Consider the following 21633-nt stretch of genomic DNA (forward strand, 5'->3'; position numbering starts at 1 on the left):
GGACTTCCAGTACAATGTTGAATAAGAGGGGTATCTTTGCCTTTTTTCTGATCTTAGGGGAAAAACATATAAGTTCTTACCTTAAGTATGATATTACCCACAGGTTTTTAATGATTGTCCCATAGTTCTTGGATTTTTTTCTTTCTTTTCTTCTTCTTAAACTTTTATCTGTTTGCATTCAGGTTGGAAATTTTCTATTGACATGTTTCAAGCTCACTGATACTTTCTTTGCCCATATCCATATCCTTGACTTCTGTTAGTCTTTGGTTTTTAGCATGTCCTTCTGAAACTTGCTTTGAGTTTACATCTCTCTGCTTACATTATGCATCTGTTCATATACGCTGCCTACATTTTGCATTAGCACCTTGAAGATATTAATTGTGGTGATTTTGAATTTCCTACCTAATTATTCTAAAATCTGATTTGTCTGTCAGCCTTGTTCTAATGCTTACTTTGCCTCTTAAGACCATGTTATTGCATGTCTTTTAGCATGTCTTGTATTTTGTTGTCATTGTTGAAAACTGGACATGCTATGTTGGGTAATAGAAACTGAAGTAATTAGGCATCTCATGTGAGGATTTATGTCAACTTGGCCAAGTGCTGGACTGTGTTTAATATTTGCTATAGTTGTGGGTGCCAGAGGCTTTAGGGTCCTCACTGTCACTTTTTCCCTTTCTTGGCTGTGGATTTCCATAACAAGTTCTTAAACAGAGTCTGTGCTTTACAGCTCAGTTATAATCCACCATTATTTTTCTAGAACCTTGTTGATATGGTGTTAAGAATTTGGGAAGTAGAAACATTCTAAAATCCTAGAGTTAAATCTCAGTTTTTAGTTAGCTTGAATCACTGGGCTGTGGCTCAGAAGCACTTCATACCTTCCCCCCCACCGCCACCTTTTTTTCTCTCTTTACATAAGACAAAATGGATAGAGGGGTAAGGAGTTGTCTAACTGTCCTTCCGCAGGTCACATAATGCTCTGATAATATTGTCTCCCCTGGATGGTAAACTTTCATTATGGAGACAGCTCTGGGCATATTTCAAAATGGTTACTTATATTCTAAGTATATTTCAAAATGGGAACTTTTCTCCTCTGCCTGTACTAAATACTAGGGAGATATTTCTGAAACTCTCAGTGAGTACCTTGTAAGGTTACTAAAGATAAAACCCATGAAAATTTAGGACCACCACTAGGACTGGACCCCAGGAGTCTCTATCTGTCAAGCCAGTGCACATTCAGCCTGCAGAAATTCATCAAAATTACCAGTTAAGTGTTTCTACCAGTTACTGGCTCCAGCCACGTCAGCTCCCGGTAAGTTATTCATGTCTGTACTCATCTTTACTTGCCTGTCTCTCCAGATTTCTGAGGGGCTGTTGTCCTAGGGTCTCAGTTCTCTGGAGGATCTAAAAAAAGGCCAAAATTTTTGGTTTTCTCAATTTTATCTTCTTGTGAAGATGGGGATAATGAATTCCCAACTCTTTATATGATGACAGAGAAGTCTGTGAAAGGATTTTTTAACATCTGTTAAGTATGATTCTGAATAATGAAACTACATCCAATTGTTCATGAAGAAATTCCCTGTAAGGAATGAAAGTCTCTAAGTGAAACACTAGGAAAAAAATCTTAGACCTAAGATTTACTTGCTGTCTTCAGTACCATTTTTCCCTCTGTTTAGAAAATTGTTTTTGTACCAACTAAGAGTTCTTCAGGCACAAATGACAAATAGACGACTCAGTTTAGCCGGAGCCAAAGATTAATATTACTCGTATGAGTGGACGTCCCAAGGCCAAGTTTACATTCAGCTTGACTAGAGTCAGGGGCCCAAAAACCATATTCAGGGTTTTTTTTCTTTTATCCTAGTGAGGTAGGGGTGAAGCATGATGTTTGGAATCCCAAAAGGACCACGTGTATATCAACTATCAATTTATTACCTCTCAACTCCAAATCCACTGTTTTCTTTCCTGTTCTGCAATAATGGATCTGGACTCTAAGATTTCTCCTTTGTAGAGAGCAAGATGTTAATTTTTGTCAGTATAGGATGATGTAAGTACAGGCTTGGAGAAAAGGTCATCTCCTTCTGGTTCTAATGTACTGCTATTTTTTTATTTTTTTCTGCTCTTACTGTTGCCAGTATTATGTGTTGGTGTGGGACAGCCCAGCTATATATGCAGAGAAACTGGCCTCTCAATAAGCTTACAGCTCTGACTCAGTGACCACCTCAGTGAAGCCATTCCTACACCAATGCCACACATCTGAACTGTGCACTATCCAGCCAGCTCATGATCTCTCGATGCTTCTGTTTCTTTCTTACACCTGCCCTCCAACCTCGGCCTACCTCAGCCTGGACGGCTGTTTTCTCCTTGCCACTCTCACCATAATTTCCTGCCCCCCTTGCTCCCAGAAGTGTATGCTAGATCAGCCCACCTGTACCCTGAAAAGGTGTCTTCTATTTTCCAATTAGTTTCATGCCCACTGGCCTTAGCCCAACTGCACCCTAGAGAAATATTTCTTGCTTGCTTGATGACTGCACACCAGCTCTTACCAGGAGAAAGTCAGAGAGCTTTTCTGTCTTCTAGTTAAACTGTGGTTAAAGCCACACTTCTCCAATGAGGTCTGAATCCTAGCCTTGGGAATAATGCCCTTCCAAGTTTGTTTCTTCCTTAAGTACTCTAGGGTATCTCCAGGCTATTCATTAGACCCCTATAGAAGCTCTATAGTTACACTCCCTTTTTGAATTACTTTGTGGTTTATATCTTGACTGTACCCTCATTGATACAATATATCATGGTGACAGAGTTGTTCCCAAAGGACAAGTTCAGGGAAAACATAATGTGATTATTGTGTATTTCACTGATTGAGAAAGCACCATCACATAGATTTATTAGATTATATATAAAGGAATATTATATTATTTATTTCATATATTGTGTTTCCACAAATTGCCATATTTTAACCATAATTCTTGTTTCTTAGTGGTAGGATCAAATGTTTTTAGCACCATTGCCCTGTGTGGATAGTATGTTTAACATTGTTCCTTTCTACTGTATCCACAAAAAAGAAAGAAAGAAAGAAAGAAAGAAAGAAACAAAGAAACAAAGAAAGAAAGAAAGAAAGGTGCCCACAACATCTGATCAATATTTATTCACAGCTAGGCATAAACATTTATGAAGGGTAAGCATGAGAAGAAATATTGGAAAAACTCTAAGTTTTTGAAAGATGGCATGTTGGTATACAAGCCTACATATGACAATTCTTTTGCGAATCATGTATTTCTTACCAATTTCCACAATTTTTTATTTCTTCTGATTAATAATTTTGTTAAATAGTTTTACAAATTACCTTTTCTTTTTTAATTTTTTTCAACGTTTTTATTTATTTTTGGGACAGAGAGAGACAGAGCATGAACAGGGGAGGGGCAGAGAGAGAGGGAGACACAGAATCGGAAATCGGAAACAGGCTCCAGGCTCTGAGCCATCAGCCCAGAGCCTGACGCAGGCTCGAACTCACGGACTGTGAGATCGTGACCTGGCTGAAGTCGGACGCTTAACCGACTGCGCCACCCAGGCGCCCCTACCTTTTCTTTTAAAAAAAAAAATTTATTTATTTTTGAGAGAGAGAGAGACAGAGAGAGAGAGAGAGACAGCACAAGCTAGGGAGGGACAGAGAGAGGGAGATACAGAATCCAAAGCAGACTCCAGGTTCTCACTGTCATCACAGGGCCCAACACCGGGTTCGAACAGACCATGGGATCATGACCTGAGCCGAAATCAGTTGCTTAACTGACTGAGCCCCACAAGTTACCTTTCTTAATTCCTGGGAGAGTATGCAGACAATTTTTTATGCCGTTGCTAAATTTGCCATTTTTCTCTTTCATTTACACCAACTTTCTATTGTATGTTCAAGAAACATCTCTTGGAATTTCTGATCATCCCATTACTTTTATTATCACTTTAATAATTATATATTCTCTCGTGAGCATTTTATAATAAAAAAGTTATTTTTTTCAAATAAATAGGTTTCATATGCCAAAATATTATGAAATATGTAATCATTAATTATGAATTTAGCAAATACATATAATAATGAATTATAAACAAACATCCCATAAAAAAATATGAGAAAATTATCTGCCTTGCCCATTCAAAGAAATGTTACTCTCCTTAACATTGAAGGTCTTTCTTCTCCATTCTACTACATTGTGAACTAATAGGTTTTTTGGTTATTAGTCATCTGGTCTTGACAAAAATAATCAGAATCCAAGTTGTTGTTTCAGGAAATATTAGTAGAAATTGGCTATCATGATGTGTTTGTGTGCATGGGTGTGTGAGAGAGAAAGTGATTCTTTTTGTTTTTAACTTACAGCCACTCTCCTATTCCTATAGAATGTCTACTCCAAAATGTTTTTCACTGTAATCTAAATTCCAATAATTGACTTGCCAAATGGCATAGGGATGATTTAGAATTTTGGTGGCTATTATGGGAACCTTTTGGCATCTTAAGTATAATACATCTAACCGAAGCCATAGAAAAAAAAATGGAGCGGAAGTATTAAGCAATAATAGTGGCCTTATTATTATTATTATCATTATTTATTATTATTATGCTGAGGCTTTAAAATGAAATTCAAATCCAACATCTCCTCCCTCAGAGAAATTCTGGAAAGGCCAAAGGAAGGAAACAACTAGCCTTGAAATAATCTAAAATGTCTTTCCTCTGCTCCAAATCCTATACCCTACTTTAATCTTACCTCCTATTTATATAGCTTGCCTCCCCTTCCATGCTCTCCTAAATCTATATATGAACCACCCTTTTATTTAAGATTTTCTGCAGAGTGCTACCTAAATTTTAATGGTTGGCTTGAAAATATTTTCAAAATATATCTTGAGGTATCCCTGACAGCTGATGTAAAAGAATCACTGTTCTCTGTTTTTATTAATGGACTAAGACCAGAAATAATATATTTAATTAAAAAAAAACAAACTGGGATGGGAATTTTCAGTCCTGAACAATCTTTAATTTAAGGACAAATATTTTCAGAGGCTTTAGAAAACTGAAAAGCTAAGAACCAAAGCAAACATGGCTTTTCAGAAAAAAACTGGACTCTGAAATAGAAACAAAACCAAAGGATCATAAATACAGAGACATTTATTTATTGGCTAGGAAGGAGCAGAAAGTTTCTAAAACTACAGAGCTGTAGTTCATTACCTTGGTAGTGATTTGCCAGCTGAAGATGGTACATTAGCTAAGGAAAGATCATTGGCTATCCAAAGCCAATAACAAAAAAAAAAAAAAAAAAAAAAGAACTGAGGGAATTCCTAGATTATTGTAGACAATGACTGTAGACAGGACTGAAAATTCCCATCCCAATTTGTTTTTTTACATTAAATATATTATTTCTAGTCTTAGTCCATTAAGAAAAATAGAGAACAGTGATTCTTTTACATCAGCTGTCAGACGAGTATTCATTTTTTCTGAAATAGTAAAATCCTTATATCATTCAACTAAATATTTTTTTATGCTCTACCCATTGAATTCTATTATCCAATGAGGACTGAAACCCTCCACGTTAGAATAAAACCAGAAAAGAAGTGAATGGAATGGTGATGCTGGGCTTCCCAAAGACAGAATTTTATTACTTTTTTTTTTTAATAGAAGGACAGTTAAAAGACAATTATCCAGCTGTTAACACCTGAATATTTTCCTTCCTTTCTTTTTTTTTTCTTCCTCTCTGTAAGACATGAATCTTTCTGTCTAATCTACATCTTCTCTTGGCCTTAAATCCAACAGGTAATTTTTCTTACATTTGAAAGAGTTTTGAACAGCGGTATTTTGTGGAATGTACTGTGATGAACCACAGGTTTCTATAGCAAACATCATCATGATATTAGCCAGATCTATCGCTGAGAAAAATGACAGTTGATTATTCAGCAATGGGGTTTCCTTTATTTAAGAAATAGTAGAATGCCTATATTTTTACTGTATACTTTTTCCTAAATTCAATTGTGTCATTGTAAAGATTTCTAATTTGTTGTAAAGGTTTTTGCTAATGCTTCTCTATGTGTAGTATAGGAACCATGTAACAATAAAAATGATGGTAATAATTATTAGAATAAAGTCTCCAAGCATATAAATTGTAACTCAATTTATACTTACCTAATATAGCTGTAACTTTTCAGATTTATTTTTTGTTAATGTGGCTTTTTTATGAATTAAAAATTAAAAAGGTAAAGATTAAATTTAAAATACATTTTCCACTTAAAATACAAAGTTAAATATGATGGCCAATGATATCAAAACCTACCACCTTAAAACAAAACAAAACAAAACAAAACAATACAAAACCTACAACCTTGTCAGGAATTTAAGATTATTTTTTATTGTGCTTCTGTCTATAAAATTATGCCTATACATCTCTGTATCTGCACACACACATATATACAGTGTCTACATAAAAATGCATTTTATTTTTTTAATTATTTAATTTTTAATTTTTGAGAGAGAAAGAGTGAAAGCAGGGGAGAGCAGAGGGAGAGAGAGAGAGAGAGAGAGAGAGAGAGAGAGAGAGAGAGAGATACACAGAATCTGAAGGAGGCTCCAGGCTCTGAGATGTCAGCAGAGAGCCCGACACGGGGCTCAAACTCACAAACTGTGAGATCATGACTTGAGTCGAAGTCGGACACTCAACCGACTGACTCACCCAGACACCCCCCAAAATACATTTTAATTAATAGTAGATTGAACTATAAATCTTTGTTTTTAATTTTATGACAAATATCCTTTCATACTCTGTAGATCAATCTTTTTTTTTTTAAGTTTATTTATTTATTTTGAGAGAGAGAGAGAAAGCACGAGTGGGGGAACGGCAGAAAGAGGAGAGAGAGAATCCGAAGCAGGCTCTGCACTGTGAGCTCAGAAACCCATGTGGGGCTCAAACTCATGAACTGTGAGATCATAACCTGAACCAAAGTCAGTCTCTCAACCCACAGAGCCACCCAGGTGTCCCAGTAGATCAATCTTTTTATAACTTATTATATTTTTAAATTTATTGACAAAATTTTCTCCTTTTATCCACTTGTAAATCTTTTATTTTTCTCAGTATGTTTAGTTTTATCCCATTCTCTATCCTTATGTAAATTCAGTTTCTCTCTCTCTCTTCTCTCTCTGTCTTTGTCTCTCTATTCTTTCTATCGGGCATGCTGTCCAAGGAGTAATTTTCAGTGTAATTTCTATTATCTTTTTATAACCAGCTTAGAGGATTGCTATATGTCTTTTTTGACATTTCTTCTATGTGCTGTAATTTGTTAGTTTTCCTTTTATATTATAGTTTCTTAACCTTTCATTTTTGTTCCTGTTTCCTTTATTTAAAATTTAATGAATTTATTTACATTTTCCTGTTTAATAATAAAAGCATAGCCTGCACAATACCCAGAAGTTGGATTTAATTCACTTTAATTTTCAAACTTTCATTTTGTATTTTTAACTTTGTTTTACTCATTCATCTAAGTATTTTAAACATTGATGTTAGTTTTTTCATATATCTTTAAGTCCAGCTTCACTTTCTTTTTTATTGCATTTTGATCAGCATGTGCTCTGCAATATGACTATTTAGAAATTACTAAATGTGTCTCTGTGACAATGCATTATCTTTAAATTATAAGTTAAATATCAAATTCAAAACTTTTCGCACAGATGATCAGTTTCTCAAACTATGATGCACTCAGTGCCAGGCCAGGGCAGGCTAAACAGTGTTGTGAAAGCACAGCACACACAATGTGAAGCTCATAACTCACTTTCTACAGCCCTTTATGTGGGCCAGCTAGAATTTTCCACGTAAGTATTGTCAATATGAGAGACAAGACATGATGTTTTAGAAACATTCAATCACTTTTGCGGGCTTAATATTTTCAGAAATCAGGTGGTATATCTAAAGTTGTGGCTGAAATATTCTCCAGTTGTGGCTGAAATATTAACATTTTATCTTTTCTTCTCTTTTAAAATATGTGCTTTATCAGAGAAGGACTTACTACTAATACTAATTTTATAGATATAATCTGCCTTATTATTATTGTTATTATTATTATTATTATTTTGGTGGATAAAAGCAGAGGTAACTAAGTTTAAGTTGTTCATCACCGGCTTTCTCAAGCACCCCATCATTAGTTAACCACTTAATGCTGGAGGATGGTAATTCCTGACACTGAGTAACATCTCATTAGCATGAACAGCTGGAGGCTGAAAGGGAAGGCACCTTAGGGACTAATTACCTGAGAAGATTTAAATAGCAAACATCTACCTGAATCTTTTCCCCAGAAAGCAAAACTCTGTTAACCCATGTATAAAGGCTCTGTATGCCTGAGACTAATATTTATTTGAAATTTAAATGTTATAAGTCCCTCCGTTGTCATGCTGCTCTGTGACAAAAATCTATCCAGGCCAGTTGCCTCATTCACTCTTATTCCGTGGTGTTAGGAGTTTCACCTAGCTGGTGTATTTGATGTGGCTGATCTTGGGGATGTGTGTCAGTGGAGGCCTCAGAGAAGTACAAGCATTTTCTCATCACTGCTGTTGTGAGGCACAAGGAAGCCATTTGATTGTATTTGACTAGAAGATAATTAAACATGTGTCAGCTGTGTTTGAACAAGAGCTCTGATCCCAGGATCCCTGGGTTCCAGAGGTTTTGTGAAGTCCCTGAAATTATAGGCGATATCTTCTGTGTGTGTGCATGTGTGCATTTTTTTTTCAGAAGGAGTAGATTCTTTTGAAACCCTAAAGCATTACTGCCATGTACTCTCCCTTCCTCAAGTATTAAGGACCACTTACCTTGTTCTTATTCTTTCAAATTAAAGAAGAATTACTTGTATTTTCAAAAAGAAAAGAAAAAAAATAGATGTGATATGTATCCTTAAGGGGAAGGGACAGGCTCATGTGACAGAAAGGAGGAGAGATAAAGCTTATTAGTCACATGAGGGGGGGAATTTTTTTTAATTTTATTTTTAATATTTATTTTTGAGAGAGAGAGCACAAGCAGGGGAGGGACTGAGAGAGACGGAGACACAGAATCCGAAGCAGGCACCAGGCTCTGAGCTGTCAGCACAGAGCCTGACCTGGGGCTCCAACTCATAAGCCTTTAGATCATGACCTGAGATGAAGTGGGAGGTTCAACCAACAGAGCCACCCAGACTCCCCCTTCCCTCCAGTGGGGGAAATTTTCAGCCACCTATGATAAAATGAGAAATTACAGTGTTCTCAATTTTAAGGATTGTCTTTTATTCTGAGATCATATTTTTCTATTTTGCCATATTTAAACCTTAAACTCTGATTTCTTTTATTGAACAATAGTGGTAACTACAGTATTGGATTTTGTTTTTGTAATCTTATGTGCTAAAATTCTTTTTTTATTCTTTTCAAAAACTGAAACTTAAATATGGGTATTACAGGTCTATGTCCTCCCCACTCCTATAAATGCACTCCATACTGAGAGTCAATGTCTGAATCAGTCACTGGTATTAGGGTGACAAGCCCTGTGGTTTGCCCAGGACTGAGTGGTTTTCACACTGAACTTACAATGCTTAGAGAAAGAAGTTTGAAAACCACTGACATCAGCAATGAAAAGTGTAGATCCAAAAAAGTCTTCTGGGAGGTATATGTGGCAATGTGTAAGAAATACATATATCTAAAGGCAGTATTATGAAATTGTGTTCTGTTTTTATTTGAAAATTCTACGTCATGGTTTTACCTGAGATCATCCTATCCATTATTCTGGAGGCTGTTCAAATCACTTTATTACTTATACCCTCACCTAGGCTGGATCCTGGTAGTTACTGAAAAAATATAAGGTAGCAAAGGCTCATGAAAAGCCATCACAGTGTAGATTATTTTTTTTTATTTTATTTTTTAGTTTTTAAAAATTTATATCCAAATTAGTTAGCATATAGTGCAACAATGATTTCAGGAGTAGATTCCTTAGTGCCCCTTACCCATTTAGCCCATCCCCCCCTCCCACAACCCCTCCAGTAACCCTCAGCTTGGTCTCCATATTTATGAGTCTCTTCTGTTTTGTCCCCATCCCTGTTTTCATATTATTTTTGTTTCCCTTCCCTTATGTTCATCTGTTTTGTCTCTTAAAGTCCTCAGATGAGTGAAGTTATATGATATTTGTCTTTGACTAATTTCACTTAACACAATACCCTCCATTTCCATCCACGTAGTTGCAAATTGCAAGATTTCATTCTTTTTGATTGCTGAGTAATATTCCATTGTATATATATATATGCCACATTTTCTTTATCCAATCATCCATCGATGGACATTTGAGCTCTTTCCATACTTAAGCTATTGTTGATAGTGCTGCTATAAACATGGGGGTGCATGTGTCTCTTCGAAACAGCACACCTGTATCTCGTGGATAAATGCCTAGTAGTGCACTTGCTGGGTTGTAGGTTAGTTCTATTTTTAGTTTTTTGAGGAACCTCCATACTGTTTTCCAGAGTGGCTGCACCAGCTTGCATTCCCACCAACAATGCAAAAGAGATCCTCTTTCTCTGTATCCTCACCAAATGCTGTTGTTGCCTGAGTTGTTAATGTTAGCCATTCTGACAGGTATCAGGTGGTATCTCATTGTTCTTTTGATTTGTATTTCCCTGATGATGAGTGATGTTGAGCATTTTTTCATGTGTCATTTGGCCATCTAGATGTCTTCTTTGGAGAAGTGTCTATTCATGTCTTTTGCCCATTTCTTCACTGGATTATTTTTCTTTTGGGTGTTGAGTTTGATAAGTTCTTTATAGATTTTGGATACTAACCCTTTATCTGATATGTCGTTTGCAAATATCTTCTCCCATTCTGTTGGCTGCCTTTTAGTTTTGCTGATTTTTTCCTTCACTGTGCAGAAGCTTTTTATTTTGATGAGGTCCCAGTAGTTCAGTTTTGCTTTTGTTTATCAATTTTGTTTATCAGTTTGTCAATTTTGTTAATTCTTTCAAAGAACCAGCATCTGGTTTCATTGACCTGTTCTACAGATTTTTTGGTTTCGATAGCATTAATTTCTGCTCTAATCTTTATTATTTCCTGTCTTCTGCTGGTTTGGGGTTTTATTTGCTGTTCTTTTTCCAGCTCCTTAAGGCATAAGGTTAGGTTGTGTATCTGAGATCTTTCTTCCTTCTTTAGAAAGGCCTGGATTGCTATATACTTTCCTCTTACGACTGCCTTTGCTGCGTCCCAGAGATTTTGGGTGTGGTGTTATCATTTTCATTGGCTTCCATATACTTTTTAATTTCCTCTTTAACTGCTTGGTTAGCCCATTCATTCTTTAGTGGGATGTTCTTCAGTCTCCAAGTATTTGTTACCTTTCCAAATTTTTTCTTGTGGTTGATTTTGAGTTTCATAGCGTTGCGGTCTGAAAATATGCACAATATGATCTTGATCTTTTTGTACTTACTTAGGGCTGATTTGTGTCCCAGTATATGGTCTATTCTGGAGAACGTTCCATGTGCACTGGAGAAGAATGTATATTCTGGTGCTTTAGGATGAAATGTTCTGAATATATCTGTTAAGTCCATCTGGTCCAATGTGTCATTCAAAGCCATTGTTTCCTTGTTGATTTTTTGATTAGATTATCTGTCAACTGCTGTGAGTGGGGTGTTGAAGTCTCCTACTATTATGGTATTACAATTGATGAGTTTCTTTGTGTTTGTAAATAACTGATTTGTATATTTGGGTGCCTTCACATTTGGCACATAAATGTTTACAATTGTTAGGTCTTCTTGGTGGATAGACTCCTTGATTATGATATAATGACCTTCTGTATCTCTTGATACAGTCTTTATTTTAAAGTATAGATTTTCTGATATAAGTATGGCTACTCCGGCTTTCTTTTGTTGACCATGCATGATAGATGGTTCTCCATCCCCTGATTTTCAATCTGAAGGTGCCTTTAGGTCTAAAGTGGGTCTGTTGTAAACAGCATATAGATGGATCTTGTTTTATTATCCATTCTGTGACCCTATGTCATTTGATTGGACCATTGAGTCCATTGACATTAAGAGTGAGTACTGAAAGATATGAATTTATTGCCATTATGATGCTTGTGAGTTGGAGTTTCTGGTGGTGTTCTCTGGTCCTTTCTAATCTTTGTTGCTTTTGGTATTTATTTATTTGTGTATATATATATATATATATATTTTTTTTTCATCTTTTCTCCCCTCAGAGAGTTCCCCTTAAAATTTCTTGCAGGGCTGGTTTAGAGGTCACACAATCCTTTAATTTTTGTCTGGGAAATTATCTCTCCTTCTATTTTGAATGACAGCCTTGCTGGATATAGAATTCTTGGCTGCATATTTTTCTGATTCAGCACACTGAATATATCCTGCCACTCCTTTCTGGATAGGTTTGCTGCAAACCTGATCTGTCTTCCCTTGTAGGTTAGGGACTTTTTTTCCCTTGCTGCTTTCATGATTCTTTCCTTGCCTCAGTATTTTGTGAGTTTGACTTTGATATGCCTTGTTAATGGTCGGTTTTTGTTGAATCTAACGAGGGTCCTCTGTGCTTCCTTGATTTTGATGTCTGTGTCTTTCCCCAGGTTAGGAAAGTTTTCCACTATGATTTGCTCACATAACCCTTCTACCCCTATTTCTCTCCCTTCCTTTTCTGGGACCCCTATGATTCTGATGTTCCTTTTGAATGTGTCACTGATTTCTCTAGTTCTTAAATTGTGCTCTTTTGCCTTAATCTCCCCCCTTTTTCCTGCTTCATTATTCTCTATAAGTTTGTCCTCTATATCACTGATTCTCTGTTCTGCTTCGTCCATCCTTGCCGCCGCTGCATCCCTCCATGATTGCAGTTCAATTATAGCATTTTTTATTTCATTCTGGCTATTTTTGACTTCTTTTATCTCTGCAGAAAGGGATTCTAATCTATTTTTGACTCCAGCTAATATTCTTATTATTCTGATTTTAAATTCTGGTTCAGACATCTTGCTTGTATCTGTGTTGTTTCAATCCCTGGCTGTCATTTCTTCGTGCTCTTTCTTTTGGGTGAATTCCTTCGTTTTGTCATTTTGAAGGGAGAAAAGGAATTAATGAGGTAGAAAAATTGAAATTAAAAAAATTAAAATAAAAAATGTTAAATTAAAAATTAAACACACACACACACACACACACACAAATGGAATAGATGATGCTAGATCCTAGGTATGTTTTGGTCTGGGTGTTGAAAGTGGTTTGACAGATTAGAGGAAAAAAAGGGAAGGGGGAAAGAAAAAAAAAAGGAAATCGTTTGAGAATTTGAAAAAATGAATACACTGAAGTAGACTAAAATGAGATGATGGGGTAAAATTGAATTTGAAAAAATATACACAAAAGTAAATACTGTAGTAGAAAAAAATTAAAGAAAAATATTTTTAATAAAAATTAAAAATATGATTTTTTCTTTTTCTCTATTCAAGAAAAAAATGAAAGAGAAAAAAGATAAGAAAAAGAAAAAAGGAAAAAAAAAGAAATCGTTTGACTATTTGAAAAAGTGAATACACTGTAGTAGACTAATATAAAATAATGGGAGTAAAATAGAATTTGACAAAATTTACATAAAAGCAAAAATATAGTTAAAAATTAAATAAAAATATTTTAATGCAAATTGAAAGTAAAAATAATTTTTTTCTCTTTCTGCATTCAAGAAAAAGAAATGAAAAAGAGAAAAAAAAGAAATAAAAGGAATTTTTTTGAAAATTTGAAAAGGTGAATACACTGAAGTCGACTAAAATAACATGATGGAAGTAAAATAGAATTTGAAAAAAATTACACAAAAGTAAAAATATAGTAATGAAAATTAAAGAAAATATTTTCAATAAAAATTGAAAATAAAAATGAATTTTTTCTCTTTCTGTATTCAAGAAAAAGAAAAGAAGTGTAAAAGAGAAAAAGAAAAAAAACGAAAGAAAATTGAATACATGAACCTGCTAACAGATATAAATAGGACTGAAGTTACTTCATTTTCCCCTAGAAGTCAGTTGATGTAGCGCTTTATAGTGCATAAACTAAGGGGGCGTGGTGAGACTTGTGTTCTTGAAGAGTGAAGTTGGCACAGTTGGGCGGGGCTCATTGTAACATCTCCGCTCTCCACTAGATGGTGCTGACAGCCTACTGGGGTGTATACTTGCAGCCCTCCTAGGTGCGCATGCGCGGGAACAGTGAAAAATGGCGCCAGCCAGCTCCCCAATCTGTTTTCCTGGAATCAGCAATTGCGCTGTCCTCTGTCTTCAGCTTTCTGTCCACTCCCTGCTTTTCCACTCTCCATGACCAGCCCCAGGCAGTACCTCTGTCCCGAGTTTTGTCTCAGATGCGGCTGTTTTCCCCGACCCGTTACTTCCGAAGGGCTGCGGCTTTGTGGCCAAATGAGCAATGGTCCAATGTCGGCTGCACCCAGGAACGCTTGCTGGACCCTGCTGCTACCAGTGCCCCAAGACTGCGGCCAGGTGCCAGCCCGCCCCAGAAAAAATTCACGAGATAGTGTAGCAGCAGCATTTCAGGGATTATGGAAAATCACAACACACATCTGGCACCAGGCTTCACCCTTAACGACCTTGCTCCAGCACCAGCGAATGTGGCTGCTTTCTGGGGTCTGCTGGGACCAGGTGGCTTCAACAGTCTCTACCAAACGTCCTTCCAGCAGTGGAACCGCTTTTTCCCATGTGGCCTGAGAACCTCCCGGACCCCACTCTGTTCCTGGGGATTCGCCCTTCCCACCAGAGCACCACCAGGTAATGAGCTGCGGAGTTGCAGCCTTTGTGTTCCCCTTGTTTACAGTCTTAGTGGAATTTAAACCCTCTCCTTTCTCCTTTCTCCCTTTTTAGTTTAGTCCCTGTGGCTGCTGTTTCCAATTTTCCACTTTCTCTCCAGCTGCTCTTGGAGAGGGGTGCTGTTCTCGTATTCTCCCCCCGCCCCAGTCTCCATCCTCGCTCTGCCCGCAAAGCGGTTCCCTACCTTCCGCGGCTTCTTGCTCCCCAAATTCACCTCTCCGCGCCGTGTACCTGCTGAATTCTGTGGTTCAGGTTGTGCAGATTGTTGTGTTAATCCTCCAATCAGTTTTCTAGGTGTGTAGGATGGTTTAGCGTTGGTCTGGCTGTATTTCATGGGTGCAAGACACGCAAAAAACTTTCATGCTTCCGGCATCTTGGCTCCTTCATCACAGTGTAGATTCTGATGGCATATGTTCCCTAGGCTTCCAGTGCAGAAACTTTCAAATAGTAGATGTTTATGTTTGGGGCATTTTCCCGAGAAGTGATAGAGAAGGCAGCAATGTCTTACCTGTGACATTACCTGTTACGTGCACATCCAGTATTGCCTGCTGTCTAACTCATGTAAGTGGTATTTGCAAAATAACATCGTGCTGTCTGCAAGGTGTGACTGTGAACAGAGGGCCTTTGTCATTTTAAGGTTGTAAAAATGAACTAACTGGTATGTCTTATATTTTCCACTGTTTGAACAACAAATGTGTGTAGGTATCTATGATTGTAATATTTACCAATTAATCTACATAGTTCATACTTAAGTTATAAAGGGTTTCAGGTGGTGTTAAGTATTACATACCAACATGGCTGAGACATATTGCCCAAATATTTGGCCAAACACTATTTTGGATAGCTATGAAAGCGTTTTTTGAATGATATTAATATATATGCACATGGACTTTGAATAAAGCAGATTATTCTCTGTAGTGTGGGTGGACCTCACCCAATCAGTTGAAGGCCTTAGCAGAACAAAGACTGACCTCCCCTAAGCAAAAGGGAATTCAGTTTGCAGAGTCCTGGTCTCGTGACTGTCAGTGTACCCTGAAGATTTTTGACTTGTACCTCCACAATTGTGTGAGCCAATTCTTTAAAATCAATCTCTCTCTATGTATACACACGTCCTGTTGGTTCTGTTTCTCTGGAGAGCCCTGACTAATACAGTGAGTATATCTTTAAGTCATTCTTGTTCAGACACCATTTAGCTTACCAGCATTTGTATTTCCCAATTTACACAGTGTTAAAGCATATGGGGATTCTTATATTGTATCAAATGTGAACAGTTATAATTTCAAATTCTTTTAAATTTGCTGTACATTCACCTAATTAATGGGGTAGTCTGATTGTCTCTAAAAAGTGTCTGAACAGAACTTACTAAATTTGAGAAGATGATGATTAAAAATCAAATATAAAAAAATGGGAATCTTGAGATAAACAAACAGCTGTTGGTTGATCTATTACTAGTAGATAGGATTTATGTGGACTTAACAGAAGCGTGATTATTGAACGGCAGCAAAGATTAAAGTTAGTATCAATCCATATGAGGCCTTAGTTATGTGAAAGAAGCTGAGAAAAAGAAAAGAAAATCTAAAAAAAGAGAAAAATTGCTAGATTCTAACAAAGTTTAAAAAAAATTCAATTATAGAAGTGAAGAATGGCAATTACTGATGACTATTCTTGAGTATAGAAACTGAAAATAGTAAGACAGAAATTGATGCTAAAAATAAGTAGCAATAAAGAATTCTAGATGATTTGAGTAATCTGCTTACTTATTTTATAAAATAGTAAATATTATCTTTTGGAAAAATTTGAATCTTGAATTTTTCTCTCACCTTCCTGTGAATCTCTTTTCCTCTTTACCCTGCCTATCCTTTGGAAGAAGACATGAGGCTTAGTGCCACCAGAGATAATGCATATAACCTAGTAGCATATCTAGCTAAAGAGTAATCACACTTAAGCCAAGATAGAACAGGGAAGAAACAGATCCTTTGGAGTGGAAGAGAGGAAAGAATTAAAAATTAATTTCTACTTTTCTCCTACAGCTCTTTTATCCTGGCATTGAACCTGTAGAATGTGACTCTTGTGAGGAAAAGAAAAAAGAAAAAAAGAAAAAGAAAAGCAAAACAAGGAAGGTTTTTGTTGCAGGTTTAATTTGGGGCACAGAGATTGGATGTGTGTCATGTTCAGACTTTAAAAAGACCTATGGGCTATAAGAATTGCAGCAGGGTCTAATCAACCTGGGGGACGATGAAGACCCCTGGAAGCATCATGGAGAGAATATGCCTTGAGTTGTACCAGATAAAAAAATGGGGCAATGTAGGTTGTTGTATATAATACAGACACATATATATACGCATATAAATATTACATATCTCTGTGTGTATATATATATATGTATATATATATGTGTGTGTGTGTGCGCGCACACAGATCTGAGCCATATTCCTTGCCTATTAATCACAAAGACATTTAAAATTTCTGCCCTACCCAGACACTTGTATCATAAGGACAGTGGTGAAAGAAAAAGTAAACAGACCTGTAAAGTTGTTTTACATTATAGTACATGGTGATAAATTGCAGGAATTTTAAAGTTCTCAATCTACCTCTCCTTTCTTGCCCATCCTTGCAAGTCTCTAGGTTTTCAGTGGGACTTAAAAAAAAAAAAAAAGAAGAAATTTAGATTAATTACAGATGACAAAATAATGGTATACAATACTTTGTATAATTTAATTTCTAGTTTATAAAAGGCATAGTTCAGTTCTTGGAAAACCTTGCCATACCCTGAGGAACGCAGTCTTTCTTCTTAGTACTTTTTCTAAGAATAGCATCTGCTATGTGTCAGATTCATGCATATGAGAAACATGGCGTCATCTAGGTAAATTTGACTAGTTTACAGCTCAGCGGCCAAATGTATCTCAAAGTCCTGATGATTGAAACTTACTGAAAATATCCCATGCTATATTTTCAAGTTATGTTTTTACTATCTGATAGCCAAGACAGGATAGGTACTGTTGACTTGAGAGAAGAGTGCTAGTTTATTTATTTTTAATGTTTATTTATTTTTGGGAGAGAGAGAAAGAGAGCACGCATGCACATAAGTGGAGGAGGGGCAGAAAGGGGGGGGGGACAGAGGATCCAAATGGGGCTTTTCACTGACAGCAGAGAGCCCGATGTGGGGCTTGACCTTGCAAATGACAAGATTATGACCTGAACTGAAGTTGGGTGCTTAATCCACTGAGCCACCCATGTGCCCCAAGAGTGCTAGATTAAATAGAATAATTGGGGAAGGCCTCCTTTGGTCAGAGGCCAGCTGAAAGAGGTAATGGAGAAAACTGACTATTGGGAGAAGAATGTTCCAAGCCAGGTACATGGTGTAAAGGCCCTGAAATAAGAGCATACTTTGTGCATTCAAATAATAACAAAGAGGCTCATTTCTGGAACAGACTGAAATAAATAGAAGAAGTAGGAGATATTGTCATAGGAGATGGAAAGGAAACAGTTTATACAAGACTTTGTGCAGAATTTTAAACACTTTTACTGTTAATAAAACGGGAGTGATTGAGGGTTTGAGCAGAGACGTTATGTGATCTTTTTTCACTTTTTACTCTGAATATTTTCAAATAAGTCTTACATATTTTTACGAGCAACTTTTGAAAGTTTGTGACTGTCAAAGGTTTAATTCACATAAATTGTCAAATTTAGTGGAATAAAGTCATTTATAATATTCCATTATTATCCATTTAATGCCTGTATATCTGTAGTGACAACCTTGTTTCATTACTCATATTGGTAATTTTATTTTATATCTTTCATTCTTTTTGGGAGCAAGAATTCCTGTCCCCTCAAAGGTCCTTCAGGCTGGACCAAGAATCGAACTGACATGAGACAGATTAACAGGAGAAAATCAAATTGGTACATATAGGGAATCCACATAGACATGGAAACTCCAAAGATAGTCAGGCAAAATGAAGTATATGTGTCATCCTGAACTAAGGAGAAGGGGTTGGGGGTCTGGGACTTCAGAGGAAAAAATGCAATTCACAGGGTGATAAAAGAGCAGATGTTTGGTAATTTGATGTTTGCCCTACCATATACTTGGGTCATTCAGATAAAATTTATCTCTGCAAATAATCCTATTCTGGAAAGACCCCCCCCCCAAATTTAGATTCTTCTGTGTAGTTAAGGGAGGGTCTCAAGTGCCTTCAGCTCAGCTCAAAATAATCCACATGCCCGAGTGGCACCTTCTGGGGAGGGGTACTATTCTGAACCCCTTCAATTCTCATCAGTGTGTGGTTGAGTGCCCTCCCTAAAGAATGTGGTGAGAAAGAAACCTCAAGATAAGAGAAGGCAACCTGGCTAAGTGCGTAGGTGACATCCCTCACGACCCTGTAACATGAGACCACCCGATCAGACTGTATGTCTATACATTACCCCGTATATGGGAGACAAAACAGTAGAAAATATATAAAAGGCTACACCACGTGGTGTTTGGGGCTCAGTTTTTCAGTAAGAACCCAACTGAGCCCCCGCTGGCACGAATAAAGTTGCTTCCTGGAAAGAAAGGCCATTGCATCATGACTCTGTGTGAGAATTCTACTACAAGTGTAGCTAGAGGTTTATCAAATGTATCAATCTTTTCAAAGAACGAGCATTTGGTTTTATTGATATATTTGGTTCAGGATTTCATTTACCAATGATCTCATTTTTATTATTTTCTTTCTTTGGATTGTTTTGAGTTTCTCTCTTCTTTCTCTAAATAATTCTTTGGAGTCCTTTCTTCTTTTGTAAGATAAACATTTCGCCCTATAATTTCCCTTCTAAGCACTGTTTTAGTTGCATTCTATAAATATTGGTGGTATGTTTTCATTTTTATTAATTAAAATATTTTCTAATTTTCTTTGTGACTATTCATGGCTTGGTTAGTAAAATATTGTTTAGTTTCCAAATATCTGGAGATTTTCCAGGTATCTTTCTATTCTTGATTTGCATTTTAATTTTGGTCAGAGAATACTTTGTATGATTTCCGTTCTTTAAATGTGTTCAGGTTTGTTTTATGTCTTGTGTAGGGTCTTTTTGGTGAATGTTTCATTTGTACCTGAAAGTGTGTTCTGCTGATCTTGGGTAGAATGTTTTGTCATTCAGTTCTTCTATATCCTTAGCGGTATTCTGTTTCCTACTCTCAACTCATGAGGGACAAGTGTTAAAGTCTTTAAGTACATTTTTAAATGTAGGTTTTACTATTATTGAGGTATGGTGAGACCAATAGGTCAGGTGATGACTGACATTGAAAAGATAGTTTGTTCCTCACAGCTTCCAAGAGAGGGTATGCCAGGCCACACAGAACTACACAAGGAAACATCAGGGTTGGTCAGGAGGTCGAGGGAGCAAGGGGAAAACATGGACAAGGGCCTTAATTGTGGTTTCTGTGGGGAAAAAAAACAGGTGACATAGTATAAGCAGGTTTAAGAATTAGCTATTTTGAATAATTGTAGTGATCTCTAGGACATAGGAACTGTTGCTAGTTGCTGCTACCTAGCCCAGGTGGGTTATCAGTGGTCCTGGCTGTAAGAGCCTGATAAAGAAGGCAGTTGGGGGATATGGGCTCTTGACTGATTAGTTTACATATGAAAAGTGTGCTCAAAGACAAATAATTTACCATCTGTAGGAACTGACTAGCCCTTAGGGCACAGTCTCTTCAGGGTTAACAAGACTTCCAATGTCAAAGCTACCAGAAATATAGAAAGTAAAAAAAGACAATTCAACACCATGGGTGCATTTGTCTATTTCTCCTTTTACTCATTTTGAAATTAGTTTCATTGCAAAGCTCTGTTATGTGCTTATACATTCAGCATCATTATATCTTCTTGGTGATTTATCATTCTTGTCATCATGTAAAGTCCCTCTTTTTTCTCTGGCAATATTCCATGTGCTGAAGTCTACTTTCTCTGATATTAATATAGCTGTTCTACATTTCTTTTGATTAATTTTGGGGAATTACTTAATTGAAATTAATTTTTGATTTTGTATTATGTTTTTCATCTTGTAGCTTTTAACTTATATATGTCTTTATACATAAAGTGTATTTCTTATGGGGAGAATATAGTAGGGCCTTTTATAAAGTCAGCTGAATTGTCACTACTTTTAATTGAGATGTTGAGACAATTTACATTTAAGTGTTGCAATGATTGAATTTAATTTCCCACCCTGTGCTTATTTTCTAGTTGTTTTAATTACTCTTTGCTCCTTATTCCTCTGTTTTTGGACTGGATATATTTTATCATTACACCCATTACTGGCTTTCTGTTGTATCTATTTTTCTAAGTTTTAGAAGTTTCTCTAGATTTGGACTATCTTATTACAGTCTACTTTTAGATAATATATCAGTTCACATATAGTCTACGAATCTTAGTCAACAGACTTTCATTTCTCCTTCTTAGCCTTTGTCTTATTGCATCCCATATTTTACATGTGTTATATACCCCATACCTTGATACTTTTCTTTTTGGTCTTTAATAATAAATCACCTCTTACAGCAATTAAAAGTAAGCAAACTGACTTTTACATTTATCTTTATTTTTACCAATTCCAGGGTACTTCATTTCTTTTTGTAGATGTGTGTTTCTCTCTGGTATTGTTTCTTGTGCTTGAAAACTTCTTTGAACATTTTTTGAAGCCAGGTCTGCCAGAAATAAATTCTAGAAGCTATTATTTATTGGGAAAAATCTATTTCACTTTTAGTTATAAACATATTCTCACTGAGTGTAAATGATAGGTTTTGTTTTCTTCCACTGCTTAAAGATATTACAGTATTGTCTTTGAGGTTGCGTTGTTTCTGGCAAGAAATCTTGCATATTTG

General features: G+C 36.3%; 1 long non-coding RNA gene across 1 annotated transcript in view; it reads left to right on the forward strand.

Annotated features, from left to right (window-relative positions):
- Nucleotides 1–788: 788 nt before the first annotated feature.
- The window catches only part of LOC109502775, a 35546-nt gene continuing 14701 nt past the window's right edge, over nucleotides 789–21633 (forward strand). Inside the window, exons 1-2 of the long non-coding RNA XR_002161615.3 lie at nucleotides 789–933; nucleotides 1180–1309. This is a non-coding gene — a long non-coding RNA (uncharacterized LOC109502775). The remainder of the gene's footprint in view (nucleotides 934–1179; nucleotides 1310–21633) is intronic.

The sequence above is a fragment of the Felis catus genome, chromosome C1 (assembly GCF_018350175.1).
Source record: "Felis catus isolate Fca126 chromosome C1, F.catus_Fca126_mat1.0, whole genome shotgun sequence".
In the NCBI taxonomy this organism is placed as follows: domain Eukaryota; kingdom Metazoa; phylum Chordata; class Mammalia; order Carnivora; family Felidae; genus Felis; species Felis catus.